The 12,164-nt window shown below is 49.7% G+C and overlaps 1 protein-coding gene across 3 annotated transcripts in view; it reads left to right on the top strand.

Moving 5' to 3' along the window:
• SDK2 (sidekick cell adhesion molecule 2) overlaps positions 1 to 12,164 on the top strand; it is a 261,648-nt gene that overhangs the window by 137,325 nt on the left and 112,159 nt on the right. The window lies entirely within an intron of this gene.

The following is a 12,164-nucleotide window of genomic DNA, read 5'->3' on the forward strand; positions in this document are numbered from 1 at the left end:
GTGGCAATTAAAGGGGCCGCGGCAAAGTCATTTCTGCCCTAAGAGGAGCAAGTCCTTGTTCCCTTCTGTCCCCTGCGACTCTGAGATGTCCAAGGGTTGGGTCCTGGCTGAAGGAAGTGAGGGACTGGTCCTGGGACTGGGGAAGAGGGCCTTTCTAAGCAGGTATGGCAGAAGCAGTAACATTTCATCTAAATGTAACGAAGACGGTGGTCATGCTATTATTATGGTTCGTATTATTACTATTGACACCCAGAGCCTAACGCAGTGCCTGGATCATTATGGGCACTCCATTCTGGGTCAAATGATTAATAACGATGGCAAACACATGAAGACACATTTCTCGAGTGCATGTTGAATGTCAGACCCCGAGCTAAGCACTTGGCAGTCAGTTCTGCTAAAATTAGGTATAAAACATTTGCAAAAGTCACCGCACTGTGCAAAATCGTGCAGTAAAAACCACAGGACTAATGGGGGAAATGGGGTGAGGGAGCCACCCTCAAAAACTTCATTAGGGGGACTTCCCTGGTGGCACAGTGGTTAAGAATCAGCCTGCCAATGCAGGGGACATGGGTTTGAGCCCTGGTCCGGGAAGATCCCACATGCCACGGAGCATCTAAGCCCGTGCACCACAACTACCGAGCCCACGTACCACAACTACTGAGCCCGCGCTCTAGAGCCCACGAGCCACAACTACTGAAGCCTGCATGCCACAACTACTGAAGTCCATGCTCCGCAACAAGAGAAGCCACAGCAGTGAGAAGCCCATGCACCGCAACGAAGAGTAGTCCCCACTCGCCGCAACTAGAGAAAGCCCACACGCAGCAATGAAGACCCAACTCAGCCAAAAATAAATAATAAATAAATAAATTTATTTTAAAAAATAAACTTCATTGGGGTATGTAAAAAAAGAGGAGCATCATGAGGATGATTGCTCGGGTTCACGAGCATTCAGTGGTTAAGAAATGCGTAAAGACCACAATAAGTATGGTACTTGGCCTTTTTCGAAGGGCCTGAAATTTGCTAGTGAAAGTGGGCATCGGTGGGTTGCAGCCGGTGAGTTATTGTGCAGGGTGGAAGGAGGGTTGTCTGCAATGGAAAGGAGAGTTGTAAGACCAGATGTGGTTGGGTGCGCTCGTCACACACATGGGAGCTGAGATCTCCCGGGTGTGCAGATTGTGGTAACTCTGCAGCTCCGCTCAGCTGCGTGCGGGTTTCTGGGTTTACCCAGTGTTTCTTGCAGACGGAAGCACACACAGCAGATGCAAAACTCAAGTTATGCTCCGATTGTTCCCTAATATATCAATGGCATCGGAACAAATGCATGTTTTCAAAACAAGCCTTAGAGCAGAACTGCCCTTACTCGTACTTTCTGGAAAGCAGCCGCCCTTATTTTGCCTGTTACACAGGAATGGTGCCCCCGGCTTAACGAGGTTCGGCCTCTTGTCTAAGATCCCTCGCTTATTAGCAAGTAGCACAGCTAAGATCGGAGTGAAAATCCGAGGCCAAAACGGGGTTCTTCAGGACTGTCATTCTTTGGGACTCTGATCAGTCTCATTATCGGACAATAATCAGAGTCATGTCACAGAGGAGGAAACTGAGGACTGGGGAGCCCACACCCTGGCCCTTGTCCTCACGTGGGATGGCCACGTCTATGTTAAATTCAGACTTTCCGCCCTATGGTCACACCCCCCAACCTCCCTCCCATCGCCCACTGAACCCGTCCTAGACCCACCTCCTTGACCTGGTCTCCATCTGCGACGCACTTAAGGAATCACTCTGGGAACATCTTTTTTCTTTTTCATTTATTTTATTGAAGTATAGTTGATTTACAATGTTGTGTTAATTTCTGCTGTACAGTAAAGTGATTCAGTTATATATATTCTTTTTCATATTCTTTTCCATTATGGTTTATCACAGGATATTGAATATAGCTTCCTGCGCTATACAGTAGGACCTTGTTTTTCCATTCTGTATGTAATAGTTTGCATCTGCTCACCCAAAATCCCAATTCATTCCTCCCCACCCCACCCCACCCCGTAGAGAACCACAAGCCTGTTCTCTACGTCTGTGAGTGTTTCTGTTTTGTAGATACCGAACTGATTTGAGCTCAAATGAACTCATTTGTATCATACTTTAGATTCCACATATAAGTGACATCATATGGTATTTGTCTTTCTCTATCTGACTTACTTCACTTAGTATAATAGTCTCTAGGTCCATCCATGTTGCTGCAAATGGCATTATTTCTTTTTTATGGCTAATATTCATGTATATATATGGGTATGTATGTGTGTGTGTGTGTATATATATACCACATCTTCCTTAACCGTTTCTCTATTCATGGACATTTAGGTTGCTTCCATGTCTTGGCTATTGTAAATGGTGCGGCTGTGAACGTCTGGGTGCGTGTATCTTTTCGAATTATAGTTTTGTCTGGATATATGCCCAGGAGTAGAATTGCTGGATTATATGGCAACTCTGTTTTCAGGTTTTTTTTTTTTTTTTTTTTTTTGTGGTACACAGGCCTCTCACCGCTGTGGCCTCTCCCGTTGCGGAGCACAGTCTCCGGATGCGCAGGCCCAGCGGCCATGGCTCACAGGCCCAGCCGCTCCGCGGCATGTGGGATCCTCCCGGACCGGGGCACGAACCCGTGTCCCCTGCATCGGCAGGCAGACTCTCAACCACTGCGCCACCAGGGAAGCCCTGTTTTCAGTTTTTTGAGGCACCTCCATACTGTTCTCCATAGTGGCTGCACCAATTTACATTCCCAGCAACAGCATAGGAGGGTTCCACCCTGGGAACATCTTAAATGCAGATCCGGCCTCAGCAGGGCTGGGGTGGGGCTCAAGATCCTGCATCTCTGCCCTGGTTCCACAGGCTGCCCGTGCCGCTGGTCCAGCTCCAGCCTCTTGCCCCTTGTGCCCTCAGCCCTCATCGTCCATAATCAGCCCACACGTCACATCATCATCTCGGCTCAATCTTGCCAGGATCTTGAGTTCCCTGGCGTTGTGGTCCATCTGTTACAGCTTCCTGGAAGAACCCCAGCCCTGGGTCACTCTAGCTTTCCACCCATCTTGCTCCCTAAGCAAGGCCACCGAGCCCTGCTAGAGAATACCACGCGCCTATGGGGGGCGCCATTATAAACTAGGGTTTGCACCACCTCACCGGGGCCTTCCAGGTATTAGGGGTTAGACTTCAACACGTCTTCTGGGGGTACCCAATTCAAACATCATACCCTGTAAGGTAAAATATTCCCAGGCTTTGGGAAGTAGTATGGGGACACCTTTCTGGGGCCTGATCTGGCCTTCAGTACCGGCTGTTTCATTCACTCATCCAGAGAGTGTTCACTGAAGCACGTGTTATTCTAGGAGTGATGCTCAAGGAGCGTGGAGCCAGTACACAAGACCTGGCCTCAGGGACACACATACAAGTACATAGAATGTTAAATCATGACACATGCACCAGGTCTGACAGGGGCAACCCTGGGGTAGCCCAGAGGAGATTCAGGAAGGCTTCCTGGACACAACATGCGAGCTGAAACCAGAGACGTTCCCTGCGGGCTGAGGAGAGGCACGTGGAGAGGTGACAGTGGCTTGTTTTCATTAGAAACTGCTGGGAGTTTGGTAGAGTTGGGGCCAAAGGGGAGCTTTGTACTCCCTGGGGGCAGGGTCTCTATGAGCCCGATGCCCGGCTGTCCCCTGGATGCTGCAGGTCCTGCAGACTCCTGTGCGTGTGAGCAGGGCCTGTGCCCCCTGTGCCTCTGCTCGTCCCCTACACTGTGGCCGGGGGGACCCAGCGCTCGAAAAGTTCCCGCCACCCCTGTCCACCAGTGAGGGGGTGAGTTGAGGCAGAAAGGAGGGGTGCATAGACCCGCACCTCGGACCCAGCATCACTTTATCCCCCATGTTCTGTCATCAGAAGCAGGGGCTCCTCCCCCTTCCGTCCACTGCGGTATGGCCCTCCACCCACCCTGCAGTCTCCCAGGGACGGGGGGCACCCAGCGTGCCCAAGCGCCGCACCCCACCACCGGCTTCCAAGGGCCTTTGCCTTCTTTACTATACAAATGTCTACACGCTGTGTGGGGAAGAATCCAGGGCGCCCCCTGCGTTCCCAGGACTCTGAGGACGGTCTTACCTGTCCTGGGCCTCACCTGCCACCTCGCCAGCCCCCGCTCTGCTCCTGGGCACCCCCCAGGACCCCCTCCTCCAGCGGGAGCATGGCGGCTCCCTTCCATCCCCAAAGCCCTGTTAGCAGAAGCTGGTTGTGTGCGGCAAGGACTCCGAATGAAGGTGTGGGAGGGGACTTACAACCCAGGATGGAAACTGCTTAAAAGAGAACAGACATCTGGGCTCCTGAATTGCCCTGCCAGCCCCCCAGCCCAGGGTTTCCTGCCGACCTGCGGTCCTCAGGCCCCATCTACTCCCTGTGCAGGGCGGTGGGCCCTTCCCCTCTCTCTCCTCTCTGTCTGTCTCCCTCTCTGTCTGTTTCTCTGTCTCCCCTTCCTGTGTCTGTGTCTCTGTCTCCCCGCCCTGTGTCTCTGTGTGTCTCTCTGTCTCCGTCTCTGTCTCTCTCTCTCTCTCTCCCTCCCTCCCTCCATCCCTTTCTCTCTTTCTCTCTCCCCTCCGCCACCCCCATGAGTTCAGGATCCTCAGCACTGCTGACAAGGGAAGACTCGCACTCTGGGGACCATCACACACGGCAGTTTAGCTCCGGTCCTGGGCCCTCTCAGACCTGACCACCTTCCAAAACCAAAAGTCCCGCTAAAGAGTTACCCAGAGCAGCCAAGCCCCCTCCCCTGGGTCTCCGCTGTTACTAGGTTGTTACTCTTAGCAATAGCATCCTCTTTAACAGGCCCTAGACTAAATTCTCAGAAGCACCCCTCTTCCCTCTGTCATCCACGGCCTGTCTGTGTGTGAGGGGGAGAGTGTAGACAGTCAAAACAACCCTTATTCAAGGAGAGACCCCAAGCTATCAGGTGTGTGTCCAGTTGAGGTTTGTCTTCTCTCTGTGTAGATTGTCCAGGCTACTAGGTACTTATTAGCTGTGTGACCTGATGCAAGTTACTTGATCACTCTGAGTCCCAGTGTTCTCATCTATAAACTGAGGTTTCTGTTAGCATGAGGCTCCTACAGTATTGTGAGATTAACTGAGTTGATGCATGTTAAAGCCCTCAGAACAGGGACATTTCTTACACTACTAATAATTATGTTAATTATGTAATGGTAATGGTTATTATTATTACCTGGTACATGTACTTTCCCCTTTAAATCACCCTGCACAGAGTTTTGTCTTCTTTCCTGAAGAATCTCTGCAAAAGCAAATCCACAGGATGGGGTGCATGTGCAGCCTGCCAGCACCTCAGTGGCCTGTTCGTGGGGCAGCTGTCCCCCTGATGCAGGCAGGGGCGTATCTGAAGACACACACACGGGCACAAACACTTCCTGGAGTTGGTGCCTCGCCATTGCCTGAAAGCCCGTGGGAAGAGGGGAGGAGGCCGGGGACACCTACGGCAGTGCTTGTGGGCGGTCCCCGCGGCCCCCCCTCCCCGAGCACAGGTCACTGAGGAGCAGAGGCCGGGTGGGCGGGTGGCAGAGGGTTCACGCCTCAGCCCTAGAGCCCAGGGAGGGGGCCTGGCTGCAGAAGCTCTGTTCCCCCCAGACCTCAGGGCCGCCCCTCCCCCATGCAGGGCCTTTGGAGAGAAAAGCCCTAGGACAAGCCAGGGGACCACCGTTTCAGAAATCTGTGTCCTGAGGGCCACCTAGACCCTAGAAGGTGAGGCTTGGGTGGGAGGGTACCTGCCTGGCAGTGGCTGTCGCTCTCCTGGGTGCATCTAAATGAGGAAACACAGAGTGTCTGCGGCCTCCGTGTGAGGGCAAGAGTGGGGAGGGGCCTGGAACTGGGCTGGGTGCACCTGGGTGACCTCGGATGGGCGTGGCCAGGGACGTGTGTTCACCTGGGCATGTTGCCCTTGTGCACAGGTGTGACTGTGTTTGCAGGAGTGAATGAGTGTGTGTTCATGTGGGTTGGTGTGTGCACACGTGTGTGTGCATGAGTGCGCACACGTGTGTGTGCATGAGTGCACACACGTGGCTTGTAGGAGTGTACCTGTGTGCATGTGCATACCCAAGTGTGTGCCTTGCATGAGTGTGCGTGCACACGGGTGAGTGTGTACGTGTGCATGAGTATACATGAGGACATTGGTGTGACGAGTACACACGTGTGTATGTGTAAGTTTGTGGGTATGGGTTGCACGTGTATGTGTACACATACATATATGCATGAATGTGTGTGTGGGCTGTGTGTGCATGAATATGTGTGTGTGTGTGCACAGGGGTGGGAGTACACACGTGTGCCCATGTGCACACGCACCCTTCCCCCTCAGCTCCCTCCCCACCGTGAGCATCGCACGTGCATCTCTGGCGTCTGACTTATTCACGAGGACAACACAAGGAGAGTGTGCCTGTTATTTCTGGTGTCTGCATCAGCTCCTGACAGCTTTGTGGAATTGAAATATCTTATTTAATGTGAATAAGAATCATTTTAAATAACTGTGACACTCAAGGACTCGAACCAAAAAGGGCGTTGTGTGTTTCCTCGTACGCTGAAGACGCCACGTTTATTAGGCACGTATTTTCTCCCCTGTACGTCTTGTGTCTCTAAAATTCCAGTTATCTGTCCCAGCTCCTCCCGGCATTGTTGTCATGTGCCCCCCACCCTGAGCCCAGCCCTTCATCTCGGAGGAGGGGACTGTGCCACCGGGGTCCCGCAGGTTAAATCAGGGCCCCTGTGATGAGCAAAGCAGACAGTGTGGATTCTTGTGTCTCCCTTTCTTTCTACCCTGGCCCCCAAGGCTCTCTCTCCACCACCTGCTGCCTCTGACTGGGGGAAAGCCAAGCTGCTTGCATCCAGGAGATTCCTCACCTTATGAATTTACATTCGCTTGCATTCGCCTAAGAATTCTGAAAAGATACTCAGGAACTAACAGTGGTTTCCTCCGTGTGTGTGTGTGTGTGTGTGTGTGTGTGTGTGAATGAGCAGGCAGCTGTGGGACAGGGATGGAAGAGATGTGTACTGTGTACTTTTTATTTTATTCTTTGAATTTTGAGTCCCAGGAACATATTTCCTATAATAAATCAGTAAATCAGCGGTCCTTTGCAGGGGATCTAGAGGCAGGTGAATCCAGGTGTTCCCATTTCCTGGAGCCACACCCCTGCGCCTGTTCCTCATTGGATGGAGGACGAGATGGCAGGTCAGCCAGAACGAGGGTACAGACAGGTGACGGAGAGGTTAGGAGGTCAGGCTGGTGAAGAGAGTTTCCCTGGGACCAAGAGGCCAAGGGGGCAGCCCAGGAAGAAGGATGAGGAAACCGACGGGTGTGGCAGATCCTTCGTGGGTGGCTGGGACGTGTCCATGGGGAAGCCAAAGAATTTGCCAGGGAATCTGTGGTCCCCTGATGCTTGGTATGGAGCCCTTACCCTGGGGAGCAGGTTCCTGCTCACCCGCCTCATCCTCCTCTCTGATCCTCCTGACCTCACCCCACTACCTTCCACTCCCCGCCAGTGACTCATATATTTGCTCCCTCGTGTGACAAGCATTTGTGCAGCACCTGCCGTGTGCCAGGCACTTAAGTCCAGGACTTACAACCTGGACATCCATTATAGAAACAACCTAAGTGTCCATCAATAGATGAATGGATAAAGAAGATATGGTGTATATATATATATATATATACATACATACAATGGAATACTACTCAGCCATAAAAAGAGTGAAATTTTGCCATTTGCAGCAACATGGATGGACTTGGAGTGCATTATGCTAAGTAAAGTCAGAGAAAGACAAGTACTATGTGACATCACTTATATATGGAATCTAAAAAATAGAGAATATAACAAAACTAGTGAATATAGACTAGTGAATATAACAAAAAAGAAACAGACTCACAGCTATAGAAAACAGTTGCCCGTGGGAGAGGGAAGGGGGGGAGGGTCAGTATAGGGGTAGAGAAGCGAGAGGTACAAACTATTAGGTGAGAAATAAGCTACAAGGATATATTGTACAACACGGGGGATATAGCCAATATTTTATAACTGTAAATGGAGTATAACCTTTAAAAATTGTGAATCACTACATTGTACACCTGTCATTTATATAATATTGTATATCCACTATACTTCAATTTTTTTAAAAAGGTGGCCATTATTGTCCCCATTTTACAGATGAGAAGACTGAGGCTTGCAAGGTTCTATAACTTGACCAGGCCACACTCCTAAGAAAGTGCAGAAGCGAAAATCAATCTTAATTTCCCCTACATCAGAAGCCTCAGCACACTCTCCAGTACCAGGCTCTGTCTTGGGCGATCATAAGGGCACCCTCCTGCACAGGGCATTTCAGCCATCCCCCTGCCTCTGGAAGGGACCTGGACAGGGCTGGGCTCATCCGGTTTCCTGCCAGGCCAGCAGCCACAGGTGGGTGGGACAGATAGAGCTGTAGGCTAAGTGCGTCCTGAGGGCCCAGGAGGGAGCACTATGCCAGAATAATGAGCTGTCATTGTCATTATCTCGGATGCTTGTATGCTCACAGCTGGATTTGCAAACTGAGATGCTGGCCAACTGCCTCTTCCACCCGCCTGCAAGGTGATCTGGGTGGAGTGAAGCGGGTTTCCCTGGTAGGAAAGGCAGTGGGCAGAAGGGTTACTTTAAATAACAGTTGCTTACAAGCCAAAAATAGTGCTCCCAGGCAGGGAGGGGAACACCAGAGACAGCCCGGGGAGGGGGGCTGCACCCTGCTCTCTGCCCGGCCAGGGATGCTCAGAGAAGGATGCCCACCTCCCCACAGTGGGGGCCGAGGGGAGGCCCAGAGCCAGGCCTCCTCTACTGACCTCAGGGTGGGGCAGACCTGCACCCAGCTGGCCTTCCTCAGGGCCCCAGATGGGGCTTGGGGCTTCCTGGCCGAAGCAAATGAACTAGAGCTTTCTGCAGAAATCAACTTTTATTAAAGTTTAAATTTCACAACACATCACTGACATCAGCAAACAAACCCAGATCCAATGAGTCCCTGGTGTCTTTTTTATAATATATCCTGACATTATATGCTCAAAGTGCATTTTTTAATTTTATTTTTAAAATAAAAGCAACATATGCATACGATAAAGAACATTCTGATGGCGTAGAAAGACATAAATTCGAAAAGTAGACGTTTCCCTCTTTCTGCGTTCCTAATACATCTCCCAAAAGGCAGATCACATGTTTTGGAGTATCCATCCCGAAAAAATTTTATGTCCATGCTAGAGGGTATATATGATTATGTATGTGCAGATATATACAAATATGTACTATTCCAGTTTACCCGCATGGTATCATAACACACACTGTTCTTTGACTTTTTTTTTTTTTTTTTTTGGCTCACAAACTCAAAATTCTTTTTATTGGGTCAATTTGCATGATCCTAAACATTAGACTAAGGGCTTGGTAGCCTGTATCAATAAACAACAACTTATCAAGTGATAAGAATACATTATCTCTCATGTCCCTGACACTCAGCTGTGATATTATTTAGCTTATTTCTCGTGTTTTTAATTTCCATAAACATCCGCGGTCTCCAGCTTCGATTTCCTTTCCGTGCTTTGTGCATCTGGGAGACGGTTCTGTCTCATCCCATACAGGTGTTCTTCGTTCATTCTGTGGCTACAGCATCATTAGTCGATTCAGTTCCATTTTTGATGGATGAGACAGAACAGTTTTGATGGCTGCTTCTGGTTTTTGTTCGTTTATCTCTGCCGTTACAAGCAAAACCACAGTGAACATCCTCATACCTGTTTTTTGTCACATTTTTGCAAGTACATCTGAAAGACCGGCTCCCTGGAGTACAGCCTCTGGGTCAAAAGACTGGAATATTCTTACTTTGATTGATTCTGCCCCAAAGGCTGGGACAATTTACACTTTCATCAGCCGATCTGAGGTCAGCCTCCCTACCCCCTCCCTCTTGCCATGGGTGTAATCATACAAGAAAATTTTTGGCAATCTGATATGTGAATATTGTCTTGTTTTTGATTGGACTCTCTTTCACTGTGACAGAGGCCGAGCATCTTTTTGTGTTTGGCCATTTCTGTTCATTTTCCTCTCCCTGGTGCTTTTTAATAATATCTGATTCCATTTTCAAAGATAGAGAGCTTTTCTAGCCAATCTCTCCTTCCATCTTCCTCTTGGGTCACCCCATTACTTTTAAGACCCAAACAGTTTACCCAAAGCTGTCCCCCCCCCAGGGAGTGATGGGTCAGAGGCAAGAGAGCCTGTGATGGGCTTGAGGACGGAAAGAGGGAGAATAGGAAATTTGCCAGAGCCTGGGCACCCGCTATCTCCCCATCATCACTCTGTACATAGTAACGAAGGACAGATAAGAGCTTCAGCCGGTGGCAGAGATAAGAGACTTGGACAGCCAGAAGGTTCTGGATATTAATGCAGAGCCAGAGCAGGCTTGGCACACAGCCACCGGTGAGTCTGGGGCTCGTGCAGTCCCAGGATGGAAGGTGGGGCCCTTTGGGGTAGGATGTCCGTGTTGAGCAGGTTAGCAGCTGGGCTTGGAGTCAGAAAGGTTCTTTGGGACCCTGGCCCTGCCTCTTACTGCCTGTGAGACCACAGGTCAATGATGTGATATTTCTGAACCTCAATTTCCTCACCTCTAAAATGGGGAGGGGGAGCTAATAAAAGTATTGCCTCCATAGCGTTAGCAGGGAGATTAGGTGAAAGACTCTCAAATTCAGACCCACGACATTTTGCACTTGTCCACGTCCAATGAGAAAAGTGAAGCTAGTGTCGTGGGCGCGGCATAAAATTTCAGTTTAAAATGCGTTAAAATTGCTTTGATGCTGAGATTACATTTCTTTTTTTGTGATCTCAAAAATGTCCTTTTTAGATAAAATACTGACCATATCTATTCCTTTTTCTCTCCATGCCTGTATCTTTTTGTTTGTTTGTTTGGTTGGTTGCTTGATTGTTTCCCAGCTTGCTTTTTGGTTGGTTGGTTTTAATGGTCTTACTTGGCCGTACGTAATACAATCTTATGTCTGGCCCCATTTTTTTAAGTGTTACTGGTCCATGATATACAGTAGTCTGGGAACTGCTGTGTGAAGTAAAGAAATGAATGAAGGGAATTCCCTGGTGGTGCAGTGGTTAAAACTCAGCGCTTTCACTGCCAGGGGCCCAGGTTCGATCCCTGGTCAGAGAACTGAGATCCCACAAGCCACGTGGTGCAGCTAAAAAAAAAAGAAATGAAATGAAATGAATGAAAAGTACTGAATACAGCATCTGAAGCATAGGTGGTGCTCAGAAAGCGGTAGTTGTTTCATCATTGTGAGATGCTGATGGACACTGGCTAGAACTCATGTAAAAGAAAACTTGGCAAATCCTACAAATAAGGTTGCTCTGTCCCAGGGTTGGCATAGCCTGGGAGCAGGTGGCAATAAGCTTGTTCACCAAGTCAGCTGGCAAAACCTAGGACACCCAAGGGCAGGGGAAGTCTCCTAGGCACAAGCCCCTGGATCCTCAGAGGTCTCTGCTGGGCCATTCACTGCCCAAGGATCAGAAAGGTGATCACGAGATGGGTGCTAGGGGAACTAGCCCCCTCCATACCAGAGAGCACCTATCATCTGCCGTGTCTCGCTGCCAGAAGCTCCTTGCACTGACCTGCCTGGCCTCCTCCTTTCCTCCCAGCCAGGTTAGCGCCCCACACACCTGCTCTCCCCCCACCCTCCCCCCAACACCAGACTCTGCAGCACTCCGGCCAGTGACGTGCTCCCAAGGCAGGATACCCTAGAGCCTCCTTGGGTTCATGCATTCTGGCCCCAGGGCCCACACGTAGAGAAAGCCAACCTGCCCTACCCAGATGGCTTTGCCTTTTCCCTTCACAGAGCTTCAGTGGAGCTGTCTGCAACTCTAAGCACGGAATGATGCAAAGCATTTGGGAAAACATAAATTTCCCTGCCTCCATTTATTTATTTATTTACTTACTTACTTATTTATTTTAACATCTTTATTGGAGTATAATTGCTTTACAATGGTGTGTTAGTTTCTGCTTTATGACAAACCTACATCCATTTAAGTTAACATTTATGGCGTATCCCTAGTCCAGGCTAAAGAAAATGCCCCCACCTTTCTCAGTCATGC

Source organism: Mesoplodon mirus (genome assembly GCF_964341445.2).
Source record: "Mesoplodon mirus genome assembly, chromosome: 18".
NCBI lineage: Eukaryota > Metazoa > Chordata > Mammalia > Artiodactyla > Ziphiidae > Mesoplodon > Mesoplodon mirus.